We start from the raw sequence: 8,869 nt of genomic DNA, 5'->3' as shown, positions 1-8,869 counted from the left end.
TGGACTTCATCTTCAAGTCAAGGTAAGACCACAATTGTATTGAAAATGGGATCTTACTAAGAAAGAACAATTCAATATTTAAATGATAAAATTACATTTTTTGGGTATCCTTTTGTTGAACTGTCTGTTCAAAAGTAATCTAAGCATCAGACAAAAAAAGCTTTTGAAAATAATATTATATTTTGATTTAGGTCAAAATATAATATTTGTAAACCTGAAGAGTCAGTGCCAGTGCCTCACCAGCCATGAACCTCACTCTGAGACTGCCAAGGCACACNTAAGCATCAGACAAAAAAAGCTTTTGAAAATAATATTATATTTTGATTTAGGTCAAAATATAATATTTGTAAACCTGAAGAGTCAGTGCCAGTGCCTCACCAGCCATGAACCTCACTGCAGAAGCTTATAGACATCTATGTTTTTTGTGCCCCACCACTTTTGTACATATAAAAATGCCACTGGGATCATGCCTGTGTTTAGTGTAGAAAAAGGTAAATGTGTGCATTTTATTATAAAGTTGTGTATATTTACAGACTGTTGCAAAAACTATGAAGCGTATAAAAATCAGGTTTAAAACTAAAAGAGCTTTACAAAAACACAATTAAAGATGTTTGGAGTTTTATTTTAGTTATTCAATTTTAATTTTTTGTCAAAGAGGTGCTGATTTGAAACAGTTGTTACATACAGTTACGGCATTTCCTGTTTCGGCCGGAGAGAGGAGAGTTTGTCCCAAAGCTTGCCGCTGTATTTACTCCCTCCATCTGACAGGAGGGAGCCTCATTGAGCTGCGAGTGTCACTCCACAGAGTTCACTCCGTCACGGAGGGGTAGTGTGTAGGGGTAGGTAGGGTGTAGGGCAGGGCTTCTCAAACTCCGGACCAAGGTCCGGATCGGGACCGAACTGCAAATCAATCCGGACCGAACTCTGTGTCCAATTATTAAAAAAAAAAAAAAAAAAATTCTGATGTACATTTTAATTTTCTTGTGTCTGACGCGTTGTGAGAATGATGAACGTGCATATATATTTACTTGTGTAACACGCATTGCAGACCGCAAGTTTACCTTTTCTAATGCTTCTAATGCCATTTTTGCCAAGGTTCAAGGCATTGGCTACAGACAAACAGTGTTATTTCTCCCACTAGTTCAAGCCATCATACTGTATGCATGTATACAAATAAGGTAGATTAATCCAATCCAACTTTATTTATATAGCACTTTAAAACCTCCAGACCAAAGTGCTGTACAGAGAGATACATAAAATCGCACAGCTCAGCTCACAAAACATAAAATAAATAAATACATTTAAAATAAAAAATACAAACACAAAACAAACCAGAATAAACGTAACAATTTAAAAAGAAAAAAAAAAGAAAAAAAGATTAAGAAGGTACACAGCAACGACAACATGAAACACCCTTTAATTTACTGCAAGGACATGTCGGGAAACCCCCTCAAGGGGGCCCTATGCATAGCGCGCCGATGCTTCTTAATTTCAGTTTCGTTGCTCCGCTCCGGGGATGGGGGGGGGGACTTTACTGGCATTGATCCGGACCATTGACCTTGTATAAAATTCACAAGTGGACCTTTAACAAAAAAGTTTGAGTACCCCTGGTGTAGGGCGTGGTTTGGGATTGGGCCATTGGGCCCTTCGAGGGAATTCCGGCTGGGCTTCATTCAAAAGCAGTCACTTGAAAGTAAAGAGAATACTAACAAGTACACACCTCTCCCTTCAGTACTGCAATGGTCTTCCCAGAGGTGGGAGTAAGTCATACATGTGCAAGTCATGAGCAAGTCTCAAGTCTTAACCTACAACTCTCAAGCAAGTCCCAAGTCACTGTGGTGAGAGTCAAGCAAGTCAAGTCATTGCTCAGGTCAAGCAAGTCACAAGTCAAGTCATACAAAATGCTGATGAATAACCCCAGTTTCCGCATTTAATTCTGTTAAAAACCATTTGAAGAAAGGAAATACAGATCTGTCAACAAACCTGTTTCACAATGGTCCCAAAGCCACATCTGCTTGTAGTTACATCTGAATTTTATTTTCAGCATAAACAGCAATGGAGAGTGGGGCGCTGAAATGATAACCGTATAAGTTCTAAAAGGGCTCTAAAGTGATAACAGGACTACAACACAAATATTTTACATCAACATGTTAAGCCTCCTGCCTCCCCTTCAGCAGGGTCACAGCATTTCTCCATGCTCTGTCTAAGGTGCTCCCATATGACACTGTCATTATTTTCCTAACTGTGTCTGTGCACAAAGAAATATTTGTGTCAGACACACACAAACACACCGAACACACACAGAGCTGCGCTGAGCACAAACACACACACACATCATGCGCCTTAGTGACCGGACATCTCCCTCATAAAACGAGTAATAGGGGGATTAATCGGGCAGTTCGATGTGTGTAGAGGTGTGTGTGGTTAAAACGTAGCAGCCTGCGGTCACTCTTTAGCTGTTCTAATGAAAGTAAACACAGTGAAGGCGTGGCGTAAAAGGCACAGCTCTTTGAATGAGAGTCCAAGTTCGAAATATATCTAAAATAATGTATGTACTGCCATTTCCCAACATAAACATTACAGTCTGCAAGTATTCTTTTTTTTTTCCATTGCTCTTTAGGGGCTCCTTACAATACAAAAACAAATGCAAATATTTAATTAAAAAAAAGTAAAGTCCTTTCGAGTTATCTGTCTCAAGTCAAGTCTAAAGTCATGAATATCAAGTCAAAGTCAAGACAAGTCTTTTATCAATGTTAGTCAAGCACGTCTCAAGTCCACAAATACTGTATGTTATGTCATGTGACTTTAGTTCCCCACCTCTGGGTCTTCCCCTTAATCCTTCCTTGCCCTGGTCATTTTTCTCCCCTATTCAGCTGCTCTCTTCCTCAACAATCTGTCATTTCTCACTGTTGTTTACCATCTGAGTGTAGAGAAGGGTTCACCAAGACTGCCAAGAAAACAAGTACAATAGAGGTGAGGTGGTTTTGTTGCTCTTCCTCTTCCTAACTTTCAGTGTGAGTTAATAGACCCCATCAAGTTTGCATTTGTGCTAGTTGCGTAGCCTAGATACTCATGGTACTTATAGCTTATTATGTCAACTCAATACAAATATAACTATTTATCAATTAGCTAATTGGAGATAATCTGTTTATCCATTTAGCTATTTCAATTGTTCATCATTAGGCTACTTTTAGCTAACTTCTAAAACCATTGCTTATTTTTAACCAACTACTCCCAACTGTTTATTACTTTGAGCTGTTCTTAACCGTTATTCAATTATATTTAGCCACATATTCCTAACTGTTTATTAATTACCTTAATCCTAAAATTCCTAAAAACAGTTTAGCCGCTACACTACATTAAGCTAACTATTCCAACTGTTGTTTCCTTATGTGCATTTAGCAACCTTTCCTGAACAGTTGTTCTATTACTTTTAGCTAACTGTTTCCATGGTTTATCAATTAGTTCTGGGTAACTTCACTAAACCTTTTATCCATTACTTTTAGCTAACTATTCTCAACCATTTAAACGTGTTACTTTTAGCTAACTATTCCAGTTGTTTAACCATAAGGCTACTTTAAGCAAACTATTCCAATTGTTTATCAATTACTTTTAGCTCACCTTTCCTATATGTTCAACCATACAGTATGGCTACGCTTATGCGTTGGTGCGTTTGTGAATATTAATAGTATACTAAAATAGGGGATAAAGGACCGACAACGCCACCTGGGGGATGGCACCACAGGACATAGACACAAAAAGACAATTCAGGACACAGGTTCGTTAACTGAGGGGCAGAGACGTGTTTCAAAGTAAAGTCATTTTAAATGTAATCAAAAGAAAAAGGAAACTCAGGAAATGTTGCTGTAAGATAAAATCATGAGTTATAAACACAAGAACTATTCAGTTTAAAATGATCTTTATTAAATGTTACAAATATTTACCTAAAATGCAACATTAAAAGTCTATATAAGAACAGCAAATCAAAACTAAGGTGGGCTGAGGCCAGTTAATGGGGTCGCAGGCTACTTCACGTGACACTAGGGTGCAGTCACAGCAAACGGGTCACTCACACATGCTCTTCACCACAACAAACAGTGAGGGTGACTAGCCCCCCCAATGACCGGCACTCAGCTTTACTAAAATAAAAACAAACAACTGAAACAAGGTTAAACAAAAAGGATCCCAGTTGGTTAAATAATGATAAACAGGTAAAGTATAAACGTAAAACGAATGCAAAACTAATCAAAATACAAAATCAACCAAAACTTATACAAAAACAGCACTAAGTCAATGAGAATAAAACAGCAGCAGGTGAACCTATAAGCAATAGTTAAATAAAGATAAAAAATGGCTCTCCATGCGGCATCCAAACAATTCAGTTTCTGCCCTACTCACCACAGAAAGAGGTTTTAGCACCTTGCTGAGCTTCAGTAATCTGCAAGGAAGCAGCAAGTAACACAATACTAGAATAAATGAGACGACGTATCCTACATTTTAGTATTGCAGCCTACCTGTACCACAAACCATGAAAGGAGAGCCAAGGGGAAGAACATAGGGAACCAGGTGCGTTTTATACCCTGCTCTAATGAGGGGAGTGTTTGGGGGAGGAGTCAGGCCCTGAGTTGCCTTCAGGAGCACTACTCACTACACTTAGCTCACAATTCCATTTGTTTATCAATTACTTTTAGCCAAGCATTTAGGTTTATCCAGCGAACTACTACCCAACAGCATCTACCGGAACTGTCATTACACTAAATTTCAACTCTTATCACTTGCTGATTAGTTTTCAAACACTCTAAATAGGTCTCAATAAAAGTTCAGCTGTTACAGCTTACACCATTTATTTATTTTGGCAATAAGTCAAGCTTCTCGACAATCTTAACACATCTACTGGCAACTACGAAATACCCACATACCCCTGGCTGGATGATACTGGTATGAGAGGTATGCAACTACAAATAAATGTATACATCCAAGTGCGCTATCAACCATTTAGCAATATACTTATTTATTAAACATCTTTAATTTGCATCATTTTTTAAATAAAGTTAAACTACTGGGCAACATGTAACTGCATTAGTTACATTTAGTTTTCCATTGAATTTGTCCGTAACTTCTTGAGTCCACTTTTTGTGGAGTTTTTTATCATCAAGATAGTTTCAGTTTTATCTGCTGACATCGAAAGATGGTTCTGAGAAGTATAATGGAAATTAATCTGGTGCTCAAAGCATTTCAATTGCATTCATTTCTAAATAAAGATGCCACTGTCTGTTCCTTTAACTAAAAGAAAGAGATAGAGATGTTTTGGGGGCATTTGATTGACCTGATGCTTTGAGAATGTAGTTTGGTCGGCTAGGATATGAGGGTGCGTTCTCGATAGTATTTCAGACATAGCAGATGAGTGACGCTGGATGGCCAGCTGTGGGTTTTCTTTTTTGCCATGCATCACTAGAGACTGGTCAGATCTGGGCCAGGCCACTGGAGCGGCGGTCACAAAGTATGAAAATAAAATCCTTAAAGGTCAGTTCACCGAAATGACAAAATAAACGAAACATTTCTGCCTTCTCCACTTAATCTCGATATCGAGATGTGCCAACTGTTTATGTGGCTCCGGTCTGACAATCTCTGTCTCCACCTCAAAGCAATCGAGTTACTTTGTTTTGATAGTATTTCCAGTGAAACACGTTCCTTTTGAGATCTTCTGTATTATCAAAATAATAGGAGCTTTCTTTCTCTAAAGACATTTTGCAGGAGACAGCTGAGACAACGAGTCGCTACATTTTCAATCAACTTATTAATTCATTAGTTAAGGTTAGGATAAGATAAGGTAATTTGTATAGCATAAATGCCAAGCAAAATAGTTTTCATGTAATGTGACAAAAACAGAATACCTTTTGGTTGCTGACTATGGACAAGAAAAAGCTGTTTTAAGATATCAACTAAACAGTTTTATGAAACTGTCCTTGCCAGTATTGAACACTTATTCCTCCATATTTATTTTAGACCAAACACGGCTAATTATAAACAATAAAATAAGCATTATTTGACACTGTACCGCATTTTACATGCAACTTTTCCATGTAAGCTTAACCAGAAAGAGCAACACTAAGGCAATTGTTTTTCATTCTTTGCTGACCCTTTAACACACAAGTCAAAGCAATAAAATATAGATGTAATTGATAACATTTAAATTAATTTGTCCTTTAAAAAGGGCAGTAACAAAGTCGAGCAGCCTCTTAAAAGTAAACTAAAAAATACAAGAGCCCTCTGGGAAATAAAGCTTTGGCAGCTCTGAGCTTGTAGCTGTAGTAAATATTACATGACTTTGATGATTTTCTTCCACTCAGTGAGAGTAAAATCCAAACACTCACTGTGCTGCTGCCAACTTCCAAAGCAGAATCGTAGTTTTACTTCGTTAATAAAAGCACGCCATAAAGTCCTTACTTCGAGTCTTGTCGGGATGTCCGTTCAGACGCCACAGCAACAAATTATAAGGTGGTTTGAAAATGAGACCCTATTACAGTTTCATAGTCTAGTCTGGGCAGAGTGAATACCCAGATGGTGAGCTTAGCTGCTGGTTTTTTTTTTTATGTCCATCTCAGCACTTGCAAAGGCTTTCAGTGCCAAATACTTTGGGCAGCTGGACGTGATGAAGTGGATAAAAAGCCCTGTTAATTGAACTGGATTAATTGGATCTCCCTGGCCAAGGAGGAGTTTCCTAAACTTAAACCTTTGTAAAAGAATACAGTAGGCTATGGACTACTGACCCCTTTTTGATGTCAGTGATTGTCCCTTCAGGAATCTCTGATCTGCTCTGGGCAAGGATAAATGAAAGCTATAGTCAACATTCACCCTTAGGGGGTAAAGTTATATTTAAAAAACAAGTATTCCTTAATGTGTCAGCAATAAACCTGCCCAAGGGGGACCACTTACTGTCATTGCAACATTTAAGGAAGCCTCTTGGGGTCAAAAAAGTGCCTTATGGTAAGGAGATGTTTGGACATGGAGGAAAGGCATGGATGGATTAATGTATTGATTGATGAGTGAATGGATACTCGTCAAGGAGGCTAGCAAGGGTGGATGGCTGGATGTAATGGAGAGGAGAGGAGGGTGGGGAAGGCTAAATGAATAATGAGTATGTGGAGGACTGATGAGACGTGCAATGTTGCGTACCTTTTCCTCCTCATGCTGCTGCGGATGCTGACAGGGCTGCGGTCGGCTGACGGAGTGTGTGAACCCCGGTGCCTTCACCCGCCATCAGCGCCTCCTTGGATTGGGTACAGCGTGGACTCCAATGCCTCTCCTCGTCCAGCCCCCTCTCTTCTAATCACAGTGACACCTTGGATGTGTTACGTCCCTGCTAGTCCTCATCCCCACAGGCAACAAACCTGCAGGCTTTTAGTTCTCCTCCTGCTGCGACTCCTCCTCTCCCCTGTCTCCTGCTCCTTGTGTCCGTCACAGCTTCCCTCTACCTCAGTACTTAATATGTTATTTTGGTTTACCCACTGTTGTTTCCTGGTCTCATTCTAGTTTATCTCACTCACAGGATAGGTTATTAAATGTAAACATGTAAGAGTAAAGCACCACAGCATCCACGCATTCCCAAGCCCTAAGGAGGAGAGAGCAGCGGAAGCCGAGCAGCGGGAGTGCAGCTGGTCCTTCACGATGCTCGGCAGGCTTATGTACAGTATCAGCGCAGTGAAAGCAATGGAGAAAAATGAAAAAAAAATATCCTCTCTCACATGTGAGTCCAATAAAGCTACAGAGAAAAAATGTTCCTCGTGTACTCAAGGCAAAAAAACAACTAGTCATAAATTTACTTTAACCCCCTGCTTTGTGTTGTTTTTCCAGAGTCTTCACTTCGCTCCGTCCTGAACCTGGTCGTATTTCCTAGCCGGGCAAGGGAGCTGCTGGCCCGGGCAGGCAGGCAGGCTGTCAGACACCGCTCTACTCTGACAGAACTCTACCACGTCACTGCAATATTAGGGGAGCATCTCACGTGACCCTGTTAGACGCTCATGCTGCGTTCAAGGGGTGTGGGTGAAGCTTACACTCTCCAAAAAGAGACATAATCACGGACACACTAACAAACACATTATAAATACTATACTGATATCCTATTATATTCTTGTTTAAAGCTAGGACTATAGGAGCAATTTAGTCAAACATTTAATACGTTTTTGAGACATCAAATTAATGGACTTAAACGTTTGAAGATACTCAGTAAACATTTGATAAATACAATTGTGTTTGTATATATTTTCAATGTTATTTTTCATTGTTCATTCATTCATATTTTGTGGAAAGAAAATAATTCCCTCTTTTTTCGCTTCCAAATTTTTATGCAAAACAACTAAACCAAAACTTACCTTGCATAGGTCTACTTAAAAGGGAGTAAAAAAGCCATAAGAGAGAGTGTTACATCAGCAGATGGTTTTGGTATGAAATGTTTAAAAGCAATTTGTTGTGTTGTGTTTACATACTTCTGGCCACTTCTTTTAATGTATTCAATAGAAAAATGCTTGCCCAAGTTGATGTCTTATTTAGAACATACATTCCTCTGTTACTACTTAAAATGAAATTATAAAGCCTCATTGTGCAGAGTGTCTCTTGGTCCATAAAACAAACGATCAATACAATTCTTATGGATCATCACAATGTCTGCAAATAGCATGCTTTTATTATCTAATTCTTCCCATATTTCGCTTATTCACGTGAATGCAGCATCTCTCTCTCCTCTCTCTCTCTCCTCCCTAGTCAGCCTGCTCCCCCTCTGTGGGCGGAATAAAGGGGATTTAACTCCGTAAGAGCATGGTGGCCAGTGGTTGTCTGGTAACAGCTGGATTTGCTACCATTGTGCTCTTTG

General features: G+C 39.2%; 1 protein-coding gene across 2 annotated transcripts in view; it reads right to left on the bottom strand.

The window, feature by feature from the left end:
• The window catches only part of b3galt2 (UDP-Gal:betaGlcNAc beta 1,3-galactosyltransferase, polypeptide 2), a 16,833-nt gene extending 8,876 nt beyond the window's left edge, over positions 1 to 7,957 (bottom strand). The window contains exon 1 of one of the 2 annotated variants that reach the window (XM_010793055.1): positions 7,177 to 7,957. The gene's annotated coding sequence lies outside the window, so the exon portion shown is untranslated. Of the gene's footprint in view, positions 1 to 4,398; positions 4,469 to 7,176 lie in introns of those variants that run through there. The other variant, XM_010793056.1, reaches the window with a different exon arrangement.
• Between the last annotated feature and the right edge of the window lie 912 nt (positions 7,958 to 8,869).

This window comes from Notothenia coriiceps, unplaced genomic scaffold, assembly GCF_000735185.1.
Source record: "Notothenia coriiceps isolate Sejong01 unplaced genomic scaffold, NC01 NC01_scaffold00037087, whole genome shotgun sequence".
Classification (NCBI taxonomy): domain Eukaryota; kingdom Metazoa; phylum Chordata; class Actinopteri; order Perciformes; family Nototheniidae; genus Notothenia; species Notothenia coriiceps.
Note: the sequence above shows the minus strand (reverse complement) of the source record. Positions and strands in the feature narration are given on the sequence as shown.